The 9,857-nt window shown below is 37.2% G+C and overlaps 1 long non-coding RNA gene across 1 annotated transcript; it reads left to right on the top strand.

The window, feature by feature from the left end:
• Nucleotides 1-1,422: 1,422 nt before the first annotated feature.
• LOC132342787 (uncharacterized) lies at nucleotides 1,423-9,150 on the top strand. The gene is made up of 2 exons (XR_009491275.1): nucleotides 1,423-1,604; nucleotides 8,891-9,150. It is a non-coding gene; the product is annotated as an uncharacterized lncRNA (long non-coding RNA).
• Nucleotides 9,151-9,857: the final 707 nt, after the last annotated feature.

Raw genomic sequence — 9,857 nt, 5'->3', positions numbered from 1 at the left:
ACATATATATTTTATATATGTTCTTTTTTATATTCTTTTCTATTATAGGTTATCATAAGATATAGCATATAGTTCCCTGTGCCATACAGTAGATTCTTGTTATCTATTTTATATACAGTAATGTGTATCTGTTAATTCCAAACTCCTAATTTATCCTTCCCTATACCCTTTCCCTTTTGTAGGAGAAGGCAATGGCACCCGACTCCAGTACTCTTGCCTGGAATATCCCATGGACGGAGGAGCCTGGTAGGCTGCAGTCCATGGGGTCGCTAGGAGTCGGACACGACTGAGCAACTTCACTTTGGCTTTTCACTTTCATGCATTGGAGGAGGAAATGGCAACCCACTCCAGTGTTCTTGCCTGGAGAATCCCAGGGACAGAGGAGCCTGGTGGGCTGCCATCTATGGGGTCGCGTAAAGTCGGACATGACTGAAGCGACTGAGCAGCAACTAAGTTCATTTACATCCCTTTTTTTAGATTCCACCTGTAAGTGATATCATATGATATTTGTCTTTGCCTGACTTCACTTGGGATAATAATCTCTAGGTTCATCCGTGTTGCTGCACATGACATTAATTCATTCTTTTTTATGACTGAGTAGTATTCCACTGTGTGTTGGTACCATCTTTTTTATCTATTCATCTGTTGATGGACATTTAGGTTGCTCCTATGTCTTGGCTATTGTAAACAGTGCTACCATACATGCATTGGGGTGCATTTATCTTTTCAAGTTAGAGTTTTTGTCTTTTCTGGATATATGCTCAGAAGTAGAATTGTGGGATCCTATGGTAACTCTATTTTTAGTTTTTTAAGGGATCTCCATACTGTTCTCCTTAGTGATTATACCAGTTTACATTCCCACCAACAGTTAGAAGTGTTGGGAATCCATTTTTTTAATCCCTGTGGGTACCCCTATACCAGTACATTGGATAACAAGGTTTGGAAGGGGGAAAAAAACATGTTTCTCTGAATTACCCAGGAGAAATCAGCTCTGTGGGATAAACTACAGTGCAGATATTTCTGGAGAGAAGTTTCAAGGGAAGCAAATAATCCCAGAATGTTAGGTTGCTGGCTAGCCAGTTATTACACAGGATGCTGCTTACACAGAATGGTGGTAACACTGTAGCTGATTTCAGTCATAACACTGTTCAACAGATTATGGCACCTATGCCCTTGATTCTGGGAAAGTTGTTGTCTGGATTTTTAGACATTATAATCCATAGGACCAAATGTACAATTCTGAGTGATTCCTATCCTCTGTAACAATAGTGGCAGAAGCCCCAGAGCCTCCAGCAGGAGTCAAATGGGAAACCACTGGGTCAGAAGGCTAGCTGGCATAAAAGAAAGTGAGGCTGAAACCGGCTGTCCTCATGTTGAGGCAGAGATAGCTGGGTGGCGGCAGAGGGTTTCAACACACCCTCCAGCCCCCTGGATTGGCAGTCGGGAGTTTTCAAATCAGAAATGATATGTTTCCAAGTGTTTATACCTAGGAGCAGAAGAGCAAAACTAAGAAATGCCTGAGGTCTCCTGGAGCTTATTTCGCCCAGATGAAGAGATTACAAAAAACCAAGACATACATGAAATAGATGCCAATGATACCAAAGGTAGGAGGAAGTAATAATTATGAAGCTAAGAAAAGCTGTCTCATGAATGTGAATTATGCATGTTGGAGGCTTATGGGTTTTAATACTTTAAAGTGTTAGAATTAGTAGTACTGTCTTGTTCCAAAAATTCTAACTCATATTAAATCAACTCTGAATATAAAAAATTGACTATAAACTCACTCTTCATCTCCTTGATGGAGAATACTTTCCTCCTTAAGAAGAAAATGAAGGTGGGGAGGAAGTCCTGAAAGCTCTTTTTACACTGAGCTTCCCTGAGAAAAGGGGCCAAGGAAGAAACTGGCTTCAAGCTGAAGGTTTTAAAGGTAATTCTTTTCAAAGGTTGAGTCATTTTATACATCCCTTTTATTTTGACACTCTGTCTACTGGTAAAGGGATATTTTTTTTTTAATTTTATTTTTTTAAACTTTACATAATTGTATTAGTTTTGCCAAATATCAAAACGAATCCGCCACAGGTATACATGTGTTCCCCATCCTGAACCCTCCTCCCTCCTCCCTCCCCGTACCATCCCTCTGGGTCGTCCCAGTGCACTAGCCCCAAGCATCCAGTATCTTGCATCGAACCTGGACTGGCAACTCGTTTCATACATGATATTTTACATGTTTCAATGCCATTCTCCCAAATCTTCCCACCCTCTCCCTCTCCCACAGAGTCCATAAGACTGTTCTATACATCAGTGTCTCTTTTGCTGTCTCATACACCAGGTTATTGTTACCATTTTCTAAATTCCATATATATGTGTTAGTATACTGTATTGGTGTTTTTCCTTCTGGCTTACTTCACTCTGTATAATAGGCTCCAGTTTCATCCACCTCATTAGAACTGATTCAAATGTATTCTTTTTAATGGCTGAGTAATACTCCATTGTGTATATGTACCACTGCTTTCTTATCCATTCATCTGCTGATGGACATCTAGGTTGCTTCCATGTCCTGGCTATTATAAACAGTGCTGCGATGAACATTGGGGTACACGTGTCTCTTTCCCTTCTGGTTTCCGCACTGTGTATGCCCAGCAGTGGGATTGCTGGATCATAAGGCAGTTCTATTTCCAGTTTTTTAAGGAATCTCCACACTGTTCTCCATAGTGGCTGTACTAGTTTGCATTCCCACCAACAGTGTAAGAGGGTTCCCTTTTCTCCACACCCTCTCCAGCATTTATTATTTGTAGACTTTTGGATCGCAGCCATTCTGACTGGTGTGAAATGGTACCTCATAGTGGTTTTGATTTGCATTTCTCTGATAATGAGTGATGTTGAGCATCTTTTCATGTGTTTGTTAGCCATCTGTATGTCTTCTTTAGAGAAATGTCTATTTAGTTCTTTGGCCCATTTTTTGATTGGGTCATTTATTTTTCTGGAGTTGAGCTGTAGGAGTTGCTTGTATATTTTTGAGATTAGTTGTTTGTCAGTTGCTTCATTTGCTATTATTTTCTCCCATTCTGAAGGCTGTCTTTTCACCTTGCTAATAGTTTCCTTTGATGTGCAGAAGCTTTTAAGGTTAATTAGGTCCCATTTGTTCATTTTTGCTTTTCTTTCCAATATTCTGGGAGGTGGGTCATAGAGGATCCTGCTGTGATGTATGTCAGAGAGGGTTTTGACTATGTTCTCCTCTAGGAGTTTTATAGTTTCTGGTCTTACGTTGAGATCTTTAATCCATTTTGAGTTTATTTTTGTGTATGGTGTTAGAAAGTGTTCTAGTTTCATTCTTTTACAAGTGGTTGACCAGATTTCCCAGCACCACTTGTTAAAGAGATTGTCTTTAATCCATTGTATATTCTTGCCTCCTTTGTCAAAGATAAGGTGTCCATATGTGTGTGGATTTATCTCTGGGCTTTCTATTTTGTTCCATTGATCTATATTTCTGTCTTTGTGCCAGTACCATACTGTCTTGATAACTGTGGCTTTGTAGTAGAGCCTGAAGTCAGGTAGGTTGATTCCTCCAGTTCCATTCTTCTTTCTCAAGATAGCTTTGGCTATTCGAGGTTTTTTGTATTTCCATACAAATTGTGAAATTATTTGTTCTAGCTCTGTGAAGAATACTGTTGGTAGCTTGATAGGGATTGCATTGAATCTATAAATTGCTTTGGGTAGTATACTCATTTTCCCTATATTGATTCTTCCAATCCATGAACATGGTATATTTCTCCATCTATTAGTGTCCTCTTTGATTTCTTTCACCAGTGTTTTATAGTTTTCTATATATAGGTCTTTAGTTTCTTTAGGTAGATATATTCCTAAGTATTTTATTCTTTCCATTGCAATGGTGAATGGAATTGTTTCCTTAATTTCTCTTTCTGTTTTCTCATTAGTGTATAGGAATGCAAGGCACTTCTGTGTGTTGATTTTATATCCTGCAACTTTACTATAGTCATTGATTAGTTCTAGTAATTTTCTGGTGGAGTCTTTAGGGTTTTCTATGTAGAGAATCATGTCATCTGCAAATAGTGAGAGTTTTACTTCTTCTTTTCCAATTTGGATTCCTTTTATTTCTTTTTCTGCTCTGATTGCTGTGGCCAAAACTTCCAAAACTATGTTGAATAGTAATGGTGAAAGTGGGCACCCTTGTCTTGTTCCTGACTTTAGAGGGAATGCTTTCAATTTTTCACCATTGAGGATAATGTTTGCTGTGGGTTTGTCATATATAGCTTTTATTATGTTGAGGTATGTTCCTTCTATTCCTGCTTTCTGGAGAGTTTTTATCATAAATGGATGTTGAATTTTGTCAAAGGCTTTCTCTGCATCTATTGAGATAATCATATGGTTTTTATTTTTCAATTTGTTAATGTGGTGTATTACATTGATTGATTTGCGGATATTGAAGAATCCTTGCATCCCTGGGATAAAGCCCACTTGGTCATGGTGTATGATTTTTTTAACGTGTTGTTGGATTCTGATTGCTAGAATTTTGTTAAGGATTTTTGCATCTATGTTCATCAGTGATATTGGCCTGTAGTTTTCTTTTTTTGTGGGATCTTTGTCAGGTTTTGGTATTAGGGTGATGGTGGCCTCATAGAATGAGTTTGGCAGTTTACCTTCCTCTGCAATTTTCTGGAAGAGTTTGAGCAGGATAGGTGTTAGCTCTTCTCTAAATTTTTGGTAGAATTCAGCTGTGAAGCCATCTGGACCTGGGCTTTTGTTTGCTGGAAGATTTTTAATTACAGTTTCAATTTCCGTGCTTCTGATGGGTCTGTTAAGATTTTCTATTTCTTCCTGGTCCAGTTTTGGAAAGTTGTACTTTTCTAAGAATATGTCCATTTCTTCCACGTTGTCCATTTTATTGGCATATAATTGTTGATAGTAGTCTCTTATGATCCTTTGTATTTTTGTGTTGTCTGTTGTGATCTCTCCATTTTCATTTCTAATTTTATTGATTTGATTTTTCTCCCTTTGTTTCTTGATGAGTCTGGCTAATGATTTGTCAATTTTATTTATCCTTTCAAAGAACCAGCTTTTGGTTTTGTTGATTTTTGCTATGGTCTCTTTTGTTTCTTTTGCATTTATTTCTGCCCTAATTTTTAAGATTTCTTTCCTTCTACTAACCCTGGGGTTCTTCATTTCTTCCTTTTCTAGTTGCTTTAGGTGTAGAGTTAGGTTATTTATTTGACTTTTTTCTTGTTTCTTGAGGTGTGCCTGTATTGCTATGAACTTTCCCCTTAGGACTGCTTTTACCATGTCCCACAGGTTTTGGGTTGTTGTGTTTTCATTTTCATTCGTTTCTATGCAAATTTTGATTTCTTTTTTGATTTCTTCTGTGACTTGTTGGTTATCCAGCAGCGTGTTGCTCAGCCTCCATATGTTTGGAATTTTTAATAGTTTTTCTCCTGTAATTGAGATCTAATCATACTGCATTGTGGTCAGAAAAGATGCTTGGAATGATTTCTATTTTTTTTAATTTACTAAGGCTAGCTTTATGGCCCAGGATGTGATCTATCCTGGAGAAGGTTCCATGTGCGCTTGAGAAAAAGGTGAAATTCATTGTTTTGGGATGAAATGTCCTATAGATATCAATTAGGTCTAACTGGTCTATTGTATCATTTAAAGTTTGTGTTTCCTGTTAATTTTCTGTTCAGTTGATCTATCCATAGGTGTGATTGGGGTATTAAAGTCTCCCACTATTATTGTGTTATTGTTAATTTCTCCTTTCATACTTGTTAGCATTTGTCTTACATACTGCAGTGCTCCCGTGTTGGGTGCATATATATTTATAATTGTTATATCTTCTTCTTGGATTGATCCTTTGATCATTATGTAGTGACCTTCTTTGTCCCTTTTCACAGCCTTTGTTTTAAAGTCTATTTTATCTGATATGAGTATTGCTACTCCTGCTTTCTTTTGGTCCCTATTTGCATGGAAAATCTTTTTCCAGCCCTTCACTTTCAGTCTGTATGTGTCCCCTGTTTTGAGGTGGGTCTCTTGTAGACAACATATGTAGGGGTCTTGTTTTTTTATCCATTCAGCCAGTCTTTGTCTTTTGGTTGGGGCATTCAACCCATTTACATTTAAGGTAATTACTGATAAGTATGATCCCGTTGCCATTTACTTTATTGTTTTGGGTTTGAATTTATACACCGTTATTGTGTTTCCTGTCTAGAGAATATCCTTTAGTATTTGTTGGAGAGCTGGTTTGGTGGTGCAGAATTCTCTCAGCTTTTGCTTGTCTGAAAAGCTTTTGATTTCTCCTTCATACTTGAATGAGATCCTTGCTGGGTACAATAATCTGGGCTGTAGGTTATTTTCTTTCATCATTTTAAGTATGTCTTGCCATTCCCTCCTGGCTTGAAGAGTTTCTATTGAAAGATCAGCTGTTATCCTTATGGGAATTCCCTTGTGTGTTATTTGTTGTTTTTCCCCTGCTGCTTTTAATATTTGTTCTTTGTGTTTGATCTTTGTTAATTTGATTAATATGTGTCTTGGGGTGTTTCTCCTTGGGTTTATCCTGTTTGGGACTCTCTGGGTTTCTTGGACTTGGGTGATTATTTCCTTCCCCATTTTAGGGAAGTTTTCCACTATTATCTCCTCAAGTATTTTCTCATGGTCTTTCTTTTTGTCTTCTTCTTCTGGAACCCCTATGATTCAAATGTTGTAGCGTTTAATATTGTCCTGGAGGTCTCTGAGATTGTCCTCATTTCTTTTAATTCGTTTTTCTTTTATCTTCTCTGATTCATTTATTTCTACCATTCTATCTTCTAATTCACTAATCCTATCTTCTGCCTCTGTTATTCTACTATTTGTTGCCTCCAGAGTGTTTTTAATTTCATTTATTGCATTATTCATTATATATTGACTCTTTTTTATTTCTTCTAGGTCCTTGTTAAACCTTTCTTGCATCTTCTCAATCCTTGTCTCCAGGCTATTTATCTGTGATTCCATTTTAATTTCAAGATTTTGGATCAATTTCACTATCATTATTTGGAATTCTTTATCAGGTAGATTCCCTATCTCTTCCTCTTTTGTTTGGTTTGGTGGACATTTATCCTGTTCCTTTATCTGCTGGGTATTCCTCTGTCTCTTCATCTTGTTTAAATTGCTGAGTTTGGGGTGTCCTTTCTGTATTCTGGCAGTTTGTGGAGTTCTCTTTATTGTGGCATTTCCTCGCTGTGTGTGGGTTTGTACAGGTGGCTTGTCAAGGTTTCCTGGTTAGGGAAGCTTGTGTCAGTGTTCTGGTGGGTAGAGCTGTATTTCTTCTCTCTGTAGCTTCCAAGGCGTTTCCCTCTGTTATAACTTCTTCTGTTTGCTGGTCTCTTCAGTATCTGGTTTCCGCCCTGACACAAAGGGGACGGTGGAGGACACTTTTTTTTTTTTTTTTTTTTTAGGCTCACTTGTTCAGTCGCGCTCCTTTCGAAGAGTTGGGTTGCTTTTCTGGGTGCCTGATGTCCTCTGCCGGCATTCAGAAGTTGTTTTGTGGAATTTACTCGACGTTTAAATGCTCTTTTGATGAATTTGTGGGGGGAGAAAGTGTTCTCCCCGTCCTACTCCTCCGCCATCTTGGCTCCGGGATTTATTTTTTAAGTCAGCATTGGAATATAAGGTACATGTGATAAGATCCACCCATTTTAAGTCTATGGTTTGATGACTTTTGACACAAGTATTCACTTTTGACAAAACCATCACCGCAATGAAGATGTAGACTGTTTCCATCCACCCTAGAAAGTCCCTCCTGCCTTCCTGTGGCCAGTTCCTGACCTCCTGTCTTAGGCAACCACTGATATGTTTCTGCCATATTATGTTAGTTTTGCCTGTTCTAACATTTTATTAAAAAGGAATCTTATAGTATATATTTTTTTGTACCTAGGTTCTTTTGCTCATCCTAATGTTTTGGGATTTATCCATGTTGTTTGTATATTTCCTGCACTTCCAAAATTAACTGCTTGCACCTGAACCCTCATTAGGGTCTCCTTCTGGGGCAATCCAAATTAAGACAGCAACTCTGAGTCAGATACTAGAACAATTGTTATTGACAAAGTAAGGATAGATTGGCAAGCAAACAGATAAATGATAGATAGACAGATAAATAGATGATAAATAATACATAAAGTCAAGAAAAGAATGATTGGAAAGCAGAAGGATCACAGATATTTTTATCTGGAAAGTTCGTATTGATTACATTCATATTTCTTATTGAATGTTTAAAAATGGCAAATTTCAGTTTCTTTCAAAGATTTTTATTGTGGAATTTCAAATCTATATAAAAGTAGACAGAATAGTATCATATATTTTCCATTTATGGAAAATTTTCCATTTTCCAGCTTCAGCTTTCTACCTACAAACATTCTGTTATATTTGTACTTTCATCCACTACCCCACTCTATATAATTTTGAACAAAATACTAAATGTCATACCATTTCCTCTATGAAATCGCTAAAATATGAAATATTTTAGCATATACATCTAAAAGATAAGGTCTTTTGAAACAACTATCACACATAAAGTAACAATTTCTTAATATCATAAAATATCAAATTAGTATTAAATTTCTCAACTATCTAGCAAATGCTTTTTTATAGTTTGTTTAAATCAAGATCCAAATAAGTGCTCTACATAGCCACTCATTGATATTTCTTTCAAGTCTCTTCTAATCTATACTCTCCCTACTCTATCTCACTCTGTTTCTTGCACTTCATCTATTAAATAATTACTTGATATATTTTAATTTGCCAAGATTTGGCTAAATCTAATGCAAATTACATTTTGCTTCCTTTGAGTCATGCAATGTATAACCCAGGGTTAATCCAATGCTTTAACATGATTTCTTCTTTTTTGCAGACTAATGTTGGAAAGTTTTATTTGTATTTCGGAAGGCATTCTCAAAATGTAAATGCTTTGGAGGCTGTGGAAACAGACATATGTATATGAAAGTAAAATCAAGAGTGCTTAGAAGCTGGATAAGTAAAGAGAATGAGAAAGCCAGCAATAAGTGCCAAATTACTTTTTAAATCTAGAAACCGATCATGTCACTTTCTCAGCTTAAAATGTTTCTGTGGTTCTCTATCACACTGAGAATAAATTCAAAACTCCTTACCCTGGCCCTGTGTGACTTGGAACTGCCTTTGCAATCTCACCTTACTATCTAACTCTCTTATGATGATACGGTCAATCAGATGGCCTTCTCGCCACACTTCTCACCCCAGTAGGGTTTGTGCACTTGCTTTGTCCTCTGCTGGGTAATGCTTTTCCAGAATGTAAACAAGTCTGCTCAAAATGGAGGACAAAACAGATGCAGACTATGCCCTAAGTTTAAAAACACAGAGCCAAACCTAAAAACAAAAGACAGTGTTCCCATGGCCACCAGGGGAATTTAGCCCGAGTAACAAGGAGAAGTCGAAACCGTGTGGCCTGGGAATGCAAAATGGGACAACGACTTTGGAAGACAGTTGGCAGTTTCTTACAAAACTAAAACACGTTCTTACTATCTGATCCAGCAATCATCGTCCTTGGTATTTATCCAAGGGAGTCGGAAATATGTACACCCAAAACCTGCACACGGATGTTTACAGCAGCTTTATTCATAATTCACCCACCAAATTTGGAAGTAACCAACATGTCCTTCAAGTAGGTGCAGGGATAAATAAACTGGTACACCAGACAATGGAATATTATTCATTGCTAAGGAAAAATGAGCTATCCAGCCATGAAAAGACATGAGGAAACTTAGATGTATATTACTTTGTGAAAGAAGCCAATCTGAAAAGGCTACATACTGTATGATTGCAACTATATGACTTTCTGGAAA

This window comes from Bos taurus, chromosome 18 (assembly GCF_002263795.3).
Source record: "Bos taurus isolate L1 Dominette 01449 registration number 42190680 breed Hereford chromosome 18, ARS-UCD2.0, whole genome shotgun sequence".
In the NCBI taxonomy this organism is placed as follows: Eukaryota; Metazoa; Chordata; class Mammalia; order Artiodactyla; family Bovidae; genus Bos; species Bos taurus.
The sequence above is the reverse complement of the archived record's forward strand: the minus strand, read 5'-3'. Positions and strand labels throughout refer to the sequence as shown.